This window comes from Canis lupus, chromosome 17 (assembly GCF_048164855.1).
Source record: "Canis lupus baileyi chromosome 17, mCanLup2.hap1, whole genome shotgun sequence".
NCBI lineage: Eukaryota > Metazoa > Chordata > Mammalia > Carnivora > Canidae > Canis > Canis lupus.
In genome coordinates this window covers 19,228,252-19,243,484 of record NC_132854.1, presented here as the reverse complement: position 1 = coordinate 19,243,484, position 15,233 = coordinate 19,228,252, and the positions used below count along the sequence as shown (strand labels likewise).

Genomic DNA, 15,233 nt, shown 5'->3' with positions numbered 1-15,233 from the left:
CACCCTAAAAGGTCTTGGATGCACCCTGACAATTACCAGTTCTTCTTGGCCTTTGGCCCCACCTGCTGGTTGGTTATGAGAGTTCATGACCAGATTCTCCTAATTTCTCTCAGAAATTGATGCTCAGGCATAGCTTCCTTCTCTTTGTTTCTGTTTAACAGATGTTGTGCATAACAGTAAATGTTTGCTTCCTATATATTCCTTTTGGTCTTCCTCTCACTTTTCCTACGCTTCCCCTCTTGCCTCATGAAAAGTCTCTTTTCTTCTTAGCCATCAATCTCTTCATGAATTCTCATTGTCAGTCTTTCAATCACTGCAGGTTTCATCTGAGAACAAACGCAGCATGGCTGATAAAACATAATATTAATATTACTAACAATCTGACTCAAGAAAAAAAAAAGCTTTAGAACATATTTTAAGCCGTTCAAGGAATTGAAAACTTTCCCCTCATCCCTCACAAATCTGTCAAACTGCTTTTTCTAAATAAGCCAATATTCCTCAACACCAGGATTCAGGGTGCAAATAAATCTTTTCTTTTTCTCTGTTGTATATGTTTCATTCTTCAGTTTTATGAAGGGAAAACTTTCTGTAAGTTGTGTGTATGTGTGTGTGCTTGTGAACTGGCTTTATTCTCTTAATATTCACAGCATAAGTTTTATTAAAAAACAGTCTTCAAGTTGCAGTAAATCAACTTAAATAACCTATGTTTATATTGAATACTGCTTATATTAAAGCCTTTTATCTTTATTCTCCATTTAATTTCTCCTCAGTAAGAGAACATTTTGTTTAATACTCCAAGCACAAGGACACAAGTAGCAATCAGCAATAAAAATATTTATGCTAACTTACTTCTCCCAAAGAGGCACTTGCACATTTTTAATGGTTTGAAATGTATTAAAACTATCGATTATTCTCAGAGAAATTAACACTGTATCATGGACCACCTTTGTTCAGGTCAAATAAGACCCATGAGCAGGAGACATCTGTATCTTTAAAATAAGTTTATGTAATTGGCAACTGCTCTTAGGGCTACCGTTATTACAATATCATTCTAACTTTAATCACTTGAAAAGTGAACTTTATTTCCAACTAAATCCTTGAATTGAGGCACAAAATTTTTACTTTAATCGTCTAAACTTAAGTGTGCATTCTGAATTTTGTTGTTTAGGAATGCTTTATAGAGCATTCCTTATGATGGAATTCCATTAGGATTCTTAAATTATTGCTAAAACAACTAAGTACCCTGGGCTAGAAAGAAATCAACCTAGGTACTTCTGCTCCTATTTAAGTTCCCAGCACAGGGAAAAAATGTTTTACAGGATGCTCTACTTTATTTTGTTTGTTCTAATAGAAAAATCCCTGAACTAGGAGGGAGAAGATTTGAGCTTATTATTGGGGAGGGAGGCAGTTATTCAGCATTTTACAGTTTATGAAGTGCTTTAATTAATTTTATTTCATTAAATATATTTCTGAGTTCATCCTCTCTAATAGACTTAAACTACATTTATAAAACTTTTCTATTTCAGTCTCTAAATCCATAAACCTATAAATCAGGAAGATGAAGTCTTCCTGATTCTAAAAAGAATACAAATTTTCACTATTCAGGGAGCTGTTTTCACTTGCTGTTGTTGTTGTTTGTCCTACTCAGATACATTGCCTCATAGTATTGATGTAAAAAATACAATTTTGGATAAAATTAAAATTGCCCAATATAGAAAAATAGATATCCATGATGCTGAAACTGTTGTTATTTTTATATGGTACATTCTGGAACCTTATATATTATGTAGTTTTAACCAAATATATTTTTGTAGGAAGAATTATCACTATCATCAAGTAATATCTCTTCAAAATTATTACACTAAGTTTTTGTTTCTTCATTAGCCAAATAGTTATATAAAATCTTGATAGAAGATGTTAATGTAGCACTATTTGAGAGCCATGATTTATTTAGAGTCCTATTTATAAATGTTGAAATATACAGTACAAAGTTAATATTTGACAGCCATTTGAAAGCACATCAAAGAAACACTGACTTTTGTTTTAAATAAAGATAAGCTGATTTTAATATTTGCAACATATTATATGACTCATATGGAACAGTAGAAAAGTTATTATACTCACTTGAATGCTTCAGAAAATGTACAAAGCTCTATTACATTTACTAGCTCTTGAAAAATACCATTGAGACATGACCTATAGTGACATGTCTCCACCACATATTTGTCACTCATATGCTTTATGCTAGCCAAATTTAAAAGTGAAATATGTCATTGGAGCATAAAGACTCTGAGTCAGACTTTAAACTATGAACCATTCAAGGTGAGCTGGTTTTATTTTCCAGAGCATCTTCCCTGCAAAATCAAATAGAAACAATTCTTTTTATCACTGCCTACCAAATAGCTAATAGCTCTTCTAATGGAATTAGCATATTACTATCCATACAGATTATAAAGCTTGTATTAGTTACTTGGGTTGCTGTAGAAAAAATACCATAGACAGAGTGGCTTAAACAACAGACATTTATTTCTCAGCTCTGGAGACTGGTAATCCAAGATCAGGATGCTGGCTGATTCTATTTCTGGTGAGGTCTCTCTTCCTGATTATGTATCGTGTGCTGTCATGGTGGAGAGACAGAGACAGAAAAAGAGAGACTGAGAAAGCTTACCCTTATGACCTAATTACTTCCCAAGGCCTCATCTCCAAATATCATCACATCAGGGGTTAAAGCTTTAATATATGAATTTTAGAGTGATATAATTCAGTTCCTAGCAAAGCCGATTCTCAATTATGACACATTACTCAGAGAATTGGTAAAATTCATTAATGGCTATAATAGTCTCTCTACCCCTAAAGAGCCCCTATCCAAAATGAGTATATTAGGTCTTTAAGACAATTATTTTTTTTCCTTTTCATTAAAACCATTAAAGAAAAAATAAAATGTTAATAGGACCTTCTTGCAAAATTACTAAATGCCTATAATAGAGAAGTCTGTTCCACTAATACTTAAGCCTCTATATCCTATGAACAGTGCAAAAACCAAACAGGATGTTGAGAACACATCTCTAAATTTTCTTCTTAATATGATACCTATTTTAGGATCCTGAAAATATACATACTAATTAATGGAACCAAGTAATAGACTTAAGATATATTTAAAAACCTATGACAGCCAAATGTGATTGGGACCTCATTAAGATTAAGATTATGCACTGATGACTGTAAGACATGCTCTCATTGGCAATGGCATGAAATTTCAGTTATACTGGAAGTAGCATACACTTCTAAGGGATTACTTGGGTAACATCTCTTTCTATAAAGTAATTACCTTTTTATGTTTTGACATGGATAACACCTGTTAATAGCAAAGTCTTAAGGTGCTGCAAATGCGTAAATCACTGTCAAACACTCTCAATTACATAACATGGGGTATTTTTATTCTAACACCATCATCCTCAAAAAAGTACTTACGTTACTCTAAGAGAATTCCATGAATGCCTTTTAGTAAAGAGGGTTTCCATATTGAAAATAATAACACACTTAGGAATATCAAAGGAAAGACCTAAGAACAGCATAAAATATGGTACAAAATCATGTTGAAGAGTAAGTCAGGGATGAGCGTATTTTGAAACTGAGACTGACACATTTTTGTTAATGGGGTGAAATTGTAGTGAAGTTCAGTAGTAGTGAAAAGCTATATTTAGTCCTACGGACATGAGTATATCTCAAGTGAATGCTAGTGTATTGAGTTCTATTGAGTTCATGATCTATACTGACCTTGTCTACCAACGTGTATGACCAGAATATAGAATGGCTTATATACACTAATGACTGGAAACATTGTGCAAGTGCCAAAGTATGTATATTGAATTTAAAACACGCTATTATTATGAGAAGAGGATTACTTTGCTAATTATATTTTAATATGAGTTGGCATTTCCAGAACACATACTGCTTATTGAAAAGAAAGATGCTGGGATCCCCGGGTGGCGCAGCGGTTTGGCGCCTGCCTTTGGCCCGGGGCGTGATCCTGGAGACCCTGGATCGACTCCCACGTCGGGCTCTCCGTGCATGGAGCCTGCTTCTCCCTCTGCCTGTCTCTCTCTCTCTCTCTCTCTCTCTCTCTCTGGTGACTATCATAAATAAATAAATAAATAAATAATTAAAAAAAAAAAAGAAAAGAAAGATGCTTTAGATATATGCTAATGCCATCTGAATATGAGAGACACATGGGATTTGATCTGTCACCACACCCCCCCACACACACACACACCTGTAGAATTTGATCTTGAATCTGCTCCCCTTCCACAAAGGTTCCCCTCACAGAAGGCACTTATGCCTTTTCTTTGAAAGCACTTGCTCTAAACTCCATCTATAGCAACCTGTCAGTTTGACTGTCAAAGGAAGCAGTCAAATTCAGTAGACAACTGTTTTCCCTCTGATTAACGACCATTATCTTCTCACATCACAGAGAAATGGATTGCCAGGGTTGAACCTTTGGTATTCTTGATCTTGGTCATAGAAATGGAAGCTTAATTCTCTGTTGAACTGTTCCCACAAGTTTCAACTGTGCCCACAAGTTTGGTATGTGTGATGCCCGCATACATCAAAGTCTGTGTGTGGGCAGGGAGTCAGCACTGAGCAGAGATGGAAGGTAGATTGAAAAAGGAAAAACTTAAAACAGTGACGAGAGAATAGGAAGAAAAAGAAAACAGAAAGTAAGGCTTTAAAAGGAAAGCAAAGAAGATAAAGGCATAAGGAGCAGGAGAAATGGGGGCTCCCTGGGTGGCTCAGCGGTTTAGCACCGCCTTCAGCCTGGGGAGTGATCCTGGAGTCTCGGGATCAAGTCCCGGGATCAGTCCCAGGTCGGGCTCCCTGCATGGAGCCTGCTTCTCCCTCTGCCTGTGTCTCTGCCTGTCTTTCTCTTTGTGTCTCTCTCATGAATAAATAAATAAAATTAAAAAAAAAAAAAGCAGGAGAAATGTGGGTTTTGCACGTTGTAGAACATTTTTTGTATGTGTGCTATATGGTGGAAAAAATAACTTTCACAGCTTCAGCAATGTTCAGATGGATTACGTGTTGCTAAAACACAGCTCAGGAAAAATGCTTTCCCTGCAAAATTCTGCAGCAACAACAAACAACAATGGTGACCATTATCTCAATGCAGACTGTATCCCAGGTCCTGGAGGAGTATACAGATGTGTTTTCTAGTTTCCAGTCTTTACAACAAAACACTAATGTGGTGATTTATGCTCACTTCAAATAGAGACATAGAAGATCAGAGCATTTCAGTAACTTGCCAAAAGCAACAGAGTTCTTTAGTGTGTAAAAGTCCAGGAGTTTCCTTTTGCCACTATACCATTTTGACAGATTTATTTGAAATATGCTACATTTGCATTATTTCTGATATGTTAAGGCAGCATTTGGTATAGTTGTTTTAGGGCACAGACCCTCAGTGTAAGCATTTCTGATTTATATCATTGCTTAATCTATATCAGATAGTAAGGCCTGCCTCAGGGGATCTGTTTTTCTTTCTCTCCATCTGGAGGATCGGTAAGGGCAAATGAGTGTGTCCAGTCACAGACTCTTGAAGCCACGGTGATTGATGCAGAGATGGCCATGTGGCCCAACATGGTTCAAACAAGTGGTTTTTCCTATTATTTCTCTAATGGGAACAGGTAGAAGGGGGTTGTTGGTGATGAGACTGTAAAGTCTGGAGTTGTCTGGTTAGGTTAAAGAATAAATTCTTCAGGCACTAGATGAGATAAGGAAGATTCCTCCTAGCAGCATTTGGATCTCTAATTTCAAGCATCTCTTTGTCTAAGAATGTCCTTCTTAGAGTTTTGCCAGTCAATAGTTTATTTATTTTACCTATTAGCAACAGTGATTTTAAGTCATTTAAAGTAAGAAGAATCCTCACATGTAAGTGAACCCCTGGTTTAAAAAAATACAAATTTTTGAATGGCAAAAGAAAAATCATTTTATTGCATAGGAAATTTATCTATTTGCCTAGAACATAAAAATATATATTTATTTTTTAGAATGAGTGTGTTGCCTTCCATAGAAAAATAGCTAATATAATTAGTTATAAAAATAGAAATAAAGTGAAAAAAGAAAGGAGGAAGAAAAGAAGATCCAAATCTTGCAAATAAAATAACATTAATGTGAATTTCATTTTTTATAATGCCATGAGAAAACATTTAATATCAATTCTAAGTTTTTGATTGGTGGAGATAAATTCTAATGGCCCTGAGCCACAGTTGGTTAAAAGGAAACACACTCAAATCTGCCATCCTACTTCATTCCAGATGAGGGTAAGTTTGTTTAAAGCAATGGCAGAGCTCTGCAGTACTCTCGATTGAATTCTGCTCACATCTTTCCTCGTCCCTTTAGTGAATGAGATCATCTTTGGCTGGATCTGCACATTGATAATGATAAGTTATATCATCATGAAAAAGACCAGAAATTCACATTGCATCTATGTTAAGGGACATGGACTCCTGTCTGTTTTTATTTGACCTCCCCACCCTGTTGTTCACCCTCAAGCCACATTCTCAAGGCAATCAAAGGACACCAAGGAAATGAGATGAAAATCAGGGAGACACGTGGTGTGTTTAAGGCAGGACCTTACACAGAGGAGTAAATTTCTAAAAGAAAATAAAATATCAAGGTAAAATATAGAGCAAATAATAGTGCTGTTTTATGCAAAGCATAAATGTTTCTTTAAAGACAATTTATATTGTTCTTAGTACTAAAGGGATGAGGTCTCCAGAGCAGGTATGGATGGTAGAAATATTGTGCAGTGTGATTCCATTACCTTTAGTAATGTGAGGTGTCCATTGCAAAATGTGTAAAGAATCTGAGAAATTTATTTAGAGTATTAGAATTAACAATGATAACCATTTAAAAAGTTTAAATCAAATATACCATATTCAAGTTGTGTTTTGCCATGTTTATTTTGAAAAGCTCAGTTTGTTCTAATTATTTAGTGTAATATTTCTAGTTACACTACTCCAATTTATGTGAATAATTATGTTGTCATATAAGAATAGATTATTGCCATGTAAAGTTAACATTGACTCAGAAGTTGGTAAAAATATAATGTGTTCAAGATAAATACCAAGATTTGCAAATTGCTAAAAAAAAAAAAAAAAAAAAACCCGTTGATCTTTCAGAGGACATTTTGCTTTCTTATAAGTTTTCTTCTTCTTTTATTTTTTTTTAGGTTATAAAGAAATTAAATCATTAAAAAAAAGAAATGTATTTATTATCATGAATAAAGTGGTGAGGGAAGTGGCTGTACCAACTTTATTTAAATTAACCACTGTTATTGCTGTTATATTATTATGATTACCAGGATCTTTCCTTTGTGAAAGGAAATAAGATAATTTTGAACAAATTTTTCCCAGAAGAATAAATAAAAATTAGCAATAAATATGTAAGTCAATGTTTATTTTCACAATAAAGGAATTCAAATTAAAATGAAATATTTATTTCAATGTAATTTTAAGAAAATTTTAATGAAATTAGACATATCTAAGTAGAACAGGAGATTAAGTATAAAACATTCATTTATTTATTCAATATATATATATATTGAGTACATTCTATATGTTAAGCATTCTGTACCCGAGAGAACTGGTAAAAAGTCATACAAGTCCCTGCTGCATAACTCCTACATTCTAAAAGAGAAGCCTAACAACAAATAGGTAAACAAAGAAATGATGTAAATTTGGAGAGTTTTAAGTGCTATGAAGAAAATAAGGAATAGAGAGCTGCTAAAAGGCAAAGTAGTCAATGAGGTGTGTTTCTTAGATAAGAAAGAAAACACTGGAGCAAATACATAAATGATGTTGATGAACCAACAATAAAAATACCTGCAACAGGCCATTCTAGACAGAGGAGGAACAAAGATAAAGATTGGAAGAATAAGAGTGGCATAAACAAAAAGCAAAATGATGACTAGTGTGTCTGTGTTTCATGAACAAAGAGAAGAGTGGTAGGAAACATCCAAGATGTAAGCAAGGACCAGATTGCTTACTGCCTTCTAGACCACTTAAAGACTCGCAATACTATCCTACATAAAATAGGAGGTCTTTGGATGCTTTTTGTTAGGAGATTTATATGATCTGATGTGCATATTTTAAAAAATACTCTTGCATCTGTATGGAGACTGTACTGTTAAGGGGCATGAGTAGAAGCTAGGGGGTCAGTGAGGAAGGCATTGCGGAAGTCCTCATGATGTGTGATGGTGACTTAGATTAGGGTGGTAGAAGTGGAAGTTGTGAGAAGCAGCCAGATTTGAGATCTAGTCTCAGGTTTGAATTTGTAGGATGTGTAACGGATTAAAGGTAAGTGGTGAAGGGAAAAGATCAGAATGATTCCTAGATTTTGGCCTTTGTAAGTAGATGAAAGGCAGCTATTTGAGATGAAAAATATTGAGTGGGGAGAAAATAGAGGAAGCAGAACCAAGAATTCTATTTTGAATTTATTAGGTTTAGACATTGGGGAGCAATGTTAGACATTAGAGTAGAAATTTTAGGGAGATAGTATATAAGTCTGAAGTTTAAATAAGGAATTGGGACTAGTGATAAAAATTTGAGGGGGAGACACCTGTAAATGATGGGATATAAACAAGTAGCAAAATGAAAAACAAAAACAATAAACATGTTTAAATTCCGAAGTAAGAAAATATTCCCGTGCACTGTAATTGTGAGAGAAGACTTCTTTGTAGAAGAAAATCTTGAACGTTGGGTCAAATTTCTATTACTCTGGCCTCAGATATTCATAAGTTCAGGTGTTAACCCACATACATTTTGATCAAGTATGGTGGGAGCTTTATGATTATTTGTGGAGGACTTATTTTCATTTCTTATGTGGTATCTAAAGTACATTTGAAGAGTGACCAAGACTTGGGAAATTCTTTGTGATAGGCATTATACAGGTTCAGATACACTTGAAGTTTCTTTGAATTTTCTAACAGATTCCTCAAAAGATAATAAGAAAATGCTCTTGTTTATTTCATGCCTTTCCTTACATTTTAATCTTCTCATATGCTATGATGTCTGAAGGAATCTTTTAAAAGTCTTCTGGGGTCAGGTTAAGAAAAGAGTTTTAATCTGATACTAGAATTCAGGCTCAGACTTTCCTTTAAGCTCAGGGCATAATGAGTGGTTCTGAGGCACCAAAAGAAAGTAAGTAGAATCAGCCTCATGCATTGATGGAGCAGAGAGGCCCAAAACAGGGAATTTGAGAATATCAAAAATTAACACACACACACACACATACACACCTGTCTCAATATTTGCCCAACAGTCACAAAAACTGTCAGACTACACTTTGTCAATGAAAGCTTTATTTCTAAAATATCAAGAGCTCTAGATTAAAATGTGATACTGAGAAGTAAACTGAATACAAGCAAAGCCATACAGTATAGAGAAAGTCCATCAAAGGCAAATATGCTGATATTGTACTACTCTGTGGTGAACAACTTACAGGTTTAATTCAATGCTGTCATATTATTTCATAATTGTTTTGTATCTTTCTCTGATTAAAAATTCTCATTTTTCCAAATAATATTGACATACCAACCTGCCTTACGTGAAACAGAAAAATTCCTCTGAATAGCCTAAATAGAGAAATGTATTTCATTACAAACATTAAACCCAACCATTTCATTGGCCAAAACTAATCAACAACAGCAAAAAAACTCTCTTACCCAAGAGTTATAAAACTATTGCCCATGGCCAAATCTAGCCCACCACCTGTTGTTATAAATAACATTTTATTGGTTATTTGTTTATATATGGTCTATGACTGTTTTCATGCTACAATGGTTGGGTTAAGTATTTACAAGAGAGAACATATGACTCCAGAGCCTAAAATATTTACTATCTGACTCTAGAGAAAGACATTGCCAACTCCTATCTTAGAACTTCTCTTGGCATCAACATACTTCTGTTTTGCATACAGCTCTAATAGGTGGTATTATTTATTCTCCCAGACTAAGTCAGTAAAAGAGAAGTGAACAAATATTTGTAAATGAAAGCATTAACCTTTCTTCTCCTTTTCCCTGAGAGACACTGAATATAATAATGACCCTTGGCTAAGAACTTAATTGAGTCCTTACTAGAACAATTGCTTCAAACTTTCAGTTTTGAAACTAAGGATACAGCCCTAAAGAAGTATGTAGTTCCTTTCTAATTCTCAGAATGCTTAAAAGAGTGCCCACAGCAATTAGGGAAAGTGCGAAACACCATGACACATGATAAGGTAACTGACTGACTCCATGAAAAGGCTAGTGTCTTGAAAAATTATGAAGCAGTTTGCAAAACATTTGTTTTTTCTCCTCAATATAGATTTAGCCTACTGTCTATGTTAATTAGCTTTATTCTTGGCACATATGTGTGAATGTGTCCAACAATTCTGATCTTTACTCTTTGAAAATGTGAGAACAGAAACCGACAAGCTGAAGTTGATGAAGGTGGATACAGAGCAACAGTGATCTGATTAACGAGGACCACAAAGGGCCTCAGGCCCTGGTCTGCTCTGCAGACCTTGGGTTGTTTACAACCAGCATCAATGATTTGACTGAAGGCTTATGGAATTAATCCAGTTTGAGTGACTTCCTGGAGAAATATATAAAGGGAAGAGGGGACTGGATCCTTTAGTGAATTCACTGGTTAAATATTACACACCATCAAGGATGGGTACGGATCCCCATTAAAAAAAAAAAAAGGTAGGAAGATCTTTGACAGATTGAAATAGGAAATGGGAAAAAAGAGAAGTCAGCATAAAAATTAGGAACTATGGGTTCTTAGGTAATTTTGCTTTCTGATCTGGAAAAATCATATTTCATGCACAGTTTATTTCTTTTCTTTGTTGTTTAAGTATAAATCATGAAAGACTTTTAATTATAGCAAAATGATTACCAGTGTTTTCCAAGGCAGAGTGGGTTTTATTCCTTTCAGGGTAAACTGATGATACATGATCCTGTTGTACCTTTCATAAGACAGAGGCGTGTTTTGTTAACCTGCATATCACTGCTTTGTGTAAAACAGGGACTCGCGTTATTTGGAGCCCACGTGCCCAGGGTGGGAGCTCACTAGCCAGGTGGCAGCTGTCGCAGGGAGGTTCTGCGCCCGCGCAACGCTCTCTCCCGCCAGCGCCCACGCAGGCCCCGCCTGACCTCAACTCCTGACAAAGTCCCGAGGAGATTGGAGAGGAGAAGCTGGAGGTAGCTGAGAAGGCTGAGACTAAGGAGGAATTTCAGGGTGCACGGACTGCTCTAGTTCCCAAATGTGCTGCTCCAGCCTGAGGTCACAGACGCGGTTGCCGAAGCGCAGGTGTCCTGCGGCCTGTTCAGCGGTCCCTGCGGAGGCTGGAGCGTGCGGCCCGCTGCTGAGGACGGTCGGCGGCTCCCACTGCCCTGGCCACCGAGTGGGTAAGAACCACGCTGAGCGTGATCTCAAGCTGTTCTTCCCCAGACTATTAACTAAAAACTGCAAATAAGATTGACGGAAAATACGCAGTTTCTAAAATTTCTGTCTGTGTACCTGCTGGTCCTTATCCAGCGCCAAGTGTGCCAGGCTCTGGTCCCACAGGGCCATATCCTGCGCTGAATTTGTCCCTTCCAGTGCTTTTGAGACCAAATGGTATAACCACAGATCCAGCTGCATCTTGTCCATGGTGAGCCACGTCTTCTGGACCTTGGGCACCAGGAATGGGAGGGCAGTCCCCTGCCCCTAATATGCCATACCCATCTTCTGGGCCATATCCTGCTCCTCCTCCTCCTCAAGCACCAAGGGCAGCCCCACCTGTCCTATTGGGCGCTGTTTCCCCAGGAGTCTGGGGATGACCAGGGCCATATCCTGCTCTTGCAGAGTGATATTCCCGCTCCAGAACTATATCCCACTCCCTATAATCCTTTTCGCGTGCCTCCAGGACTTTCTGGTGCTCCACTAATGCCTGGTGGCCCCCATTCTTACCAGTAAATTAACAATGGACAAAGAGATGATGCTTTGTTTTTTTAAATTATATATATACACACGTATATATACAAGAATGGATATAAAAACTTAGTCTCACTATTCTTCGAGGGCACTCATGAAAGAATAAGACTTTCACCTCTCAGAGAAGATAGCTACCTCTTATACATGGATGTATAGTACATCAGATGTGTACAATCACATAAAAATGCAAAAGAAAAAAAAAGCAATTTACAGCTCTGTAAAGTGTAGATATAACTAGATTACTGATACCCATGCAAATGACTCTTGTCCATATAAATGCAAATAACTTCTGTCTTGAGGAAGGACAATTGATTATTCTACTGGCCCACCACCACTTCCATTAAGAAAAAAAAAAAAAAAAGTTTCCATCTAATTGTAAATCCATTTCAGTATTCACGATTAACATGGATATGTGTGGCACTTTAAATTTTCTTTTGAAATAATTATAACATCTTACTGGGTTTCATGAGTGAGCTTAAAAAATAATTTTTGACATGCACTCATTTATATTTTTATAGTTGTCATGATTGTTAAAAGGTAAACTGAGGCATGTTAAATTTTTTTTTTTTTTTAGTTTATTTGATCAAAAATCAATTTGAACCAGGCAGTACCAAACCAGAGGTGTTTAGGAGCTCTTCACCAACAGCTAGGGAGAGACTTTTATAGATGAAAGGTAGAAATAAAGCAAGGAAATTATGGATTGGCTAAAGCTTCAAGTCTATTTGGTTGTTCGTGATTGGTTCTTAGGTTGCTACCTCATAATTTTGAGGCATTGACAGGTTAAGATTTTTCTTGTTTTATATAGGTTGCCATGGCATTACAGCACATAAATCACATGGCCTCTTTGTTTAATTACTTTAACATGGTTTAATCTTGTTTTTTTTTTTTTCTTCTTTTCTTTAATGATTGTAATTCTACTCTAAAAACTCCAACTGGACAGGAAAAAAAATCCTATCCATCTGTCTAACCTTAGTGGTAATGGTGGGAAGATGATTAAAAGGACAAGGTGGAAAAGGTAAACGTGGCCTACTCATGTGTGCCTTTGATTTGCCCTCAGGAGGGAGAATGCGTTTCCTGTGTCTAGGACACTGAGTGTGGAGCAGCCTTTGGAGGGGCTGGACACTCCACGATGAGAAAGAACCCACCACAATGAGAATTAACAATCCAAAGGCAGTTCTAGAAATACACTCAGGAAGAAGTTCTAGTCCCCTTTGTAACTAACGGACAGAGACCTCCAAGAAAGGAACAAATATGGAAGGCAGATACTTTGGATCACACATGCATTGAGAATTATACAGGTACTGTACTGAATCATCTGTGAATCCTCATTTAATCTTCATTAAAAACACATTCAGCAAATTTGTTGATCCCTTTCTGTAGATTTGGAAAGTTGTGCTAGAAAACATTTAGCACAAGTAAAACTCCAATTCGGAACTAAAAATAAAGTCATATATGTATACACACACACACACACACACACATACATACATACAGTACCTGGGACCTCTAGCACACTTTCCCAGAAGGTTCAGCCAAATCTGTCCCACATGTACCTCTGGGAACAGTACTTTTACAACCACGAAGTGGCAATGATTCTGTTTACCCACTTCCTGTGTTTTCAGTTCCCTGTGATGATTTCTTCTGCAAAGGCCTCCAAATCCCAGAAACTTCATGATAGCATTTGTTGTTACTACTATTGCCACATTATGTTCTTCTTGCTTAAGAAGAAACACTGTGCAAGTGTTACGTTGCACTCAAGTTCTTCCACTCAGTCAAGACACACTGCACTAAATGCAGAAAGGTAGTTAGTGCTGGTCCCAGCATTAGCATGCAGACTGGTATAGAGACCTTCAAAGCCACTCAAAGTATAGCGGGTGCTGACATTGTAGACTCCCACCAAAGAGTTATGGATGACCGCCAAAAGATTTTTTTCTGAAGGAAGAAAAGGTCTTTCACTCACCTTCTTATCACACTTAGATGATAATAATGTGATAAAACTGCTTCCTTGAGTCTTTCACAGAGATATTGAGTGGAAAATATTCATTAATGTATACATTCATAAGGCTTATTTATTTCTCACACAAAATAACTTTCTAGATATTCAAAGCAGGATGCTGTGGGGAGCCGAGCTGGGGAACAAATGATTTGAGTGGCAGAACTCATGCCATGCTCAAAAGCATAGCTCTCTTGAGTCATTTAATATAAAAGAAAATACCTTATATAGCTCACCATCTCCTAAGAGTATAACTGAATTACAGTTCACTGTATTAAAATTGATTCATTTCATAATCCTAAGGCATTCAAAGGGTACAGTTCTGGTCAGTAGACTGTTCAGAATAACAAGAAAGTGTGTAATTTTTTCAAACCATTTTTCAAAATGGTTTTAATAGTCTAAAATCTTGGTGTTTAAAAAAATGAGCTTTTGTCATTGGGAAATCATTCATGAGGAAACCCCTCTTTCACTGAAGATTCTGGATAATGAGGCATCAGTAGAAAATGGGAGCAGTATCATTTATGTTCACAATGTTGGCCACAGAGTAAAAATCCATTGGTCAGCTGATTCCTGAATTTGGAGGAAAAATATTAGTTCAATCCAAATAATAGAGGAAAAACGTAATTAAATATAAGCACTCAATATGTGGCTATCACAAACTATCTCTACTCAGACTATGAATAGTATAGTGGAAACTATTCCAGTGGACAGACCCTATATTCTGAGGGATTTGGAAAGAAAAAAAGCAAGCACATCTGCAGGAAAAGTAGGTCCTACTGCCATATGGGATAGACTGCAACTCTTTGGTGAGGTGATTAATCAGATATTACATTTCTTTGTGATAAGGCAATGAAAAAGTTCAGTTTTTACCCAGGAATGCATCCCTTTTCTAAGACCCTAAGACTGATACATGATGGTTTGAGAGGGAAGGAAAAAAGAGCCAGCAGGTCAGCAAACTATAGCCAGCAAGGTAAACCCTACCTTTGGACTATGACTGATTTTTATAATGGGAACATGGCCACGCCCATTCGTTTGCATATTGTCTATGGCTGCATCTGGGTAAAGCTTATTGATTGTGAAAGAGTCTGTATGGTCCTTTACGGAATATGTTTGCCAATTCTTATCTTAGTGTAACAAGTACAAGTGTGAACACTACATCTTATATGAAAGACTTACCTGGAAACCTTTGAAGTAACAAGCCATAGCAAAGGTTGCAAGGTATAGATCTT

General features: G+C 36.4%; 1 long non-coding RNA gene across 1 annotated transcript in view; it reads right to left on the bottom strand.

The window, feature by feature from the left end:
* Positions 1 to 2,508: 2,508 nt before the first annotated feature.
* LOC140608317 (uncharacterized) overlaps positions 2,509 to 15,233 on the bottom strand; it is a 74,888-nt gene continuing 62,163 nt past the window's right edge. Inside the window, exon 2 of the long non-coding RNA XR_012010336.1 lies at positions 2,509 to 2,617. This is a non-coding gene — a long non-coding RNA (uncharacterized lncRNA). The remainder of the gene's footprint in view (positions 2,618 to 15,233) is intronic.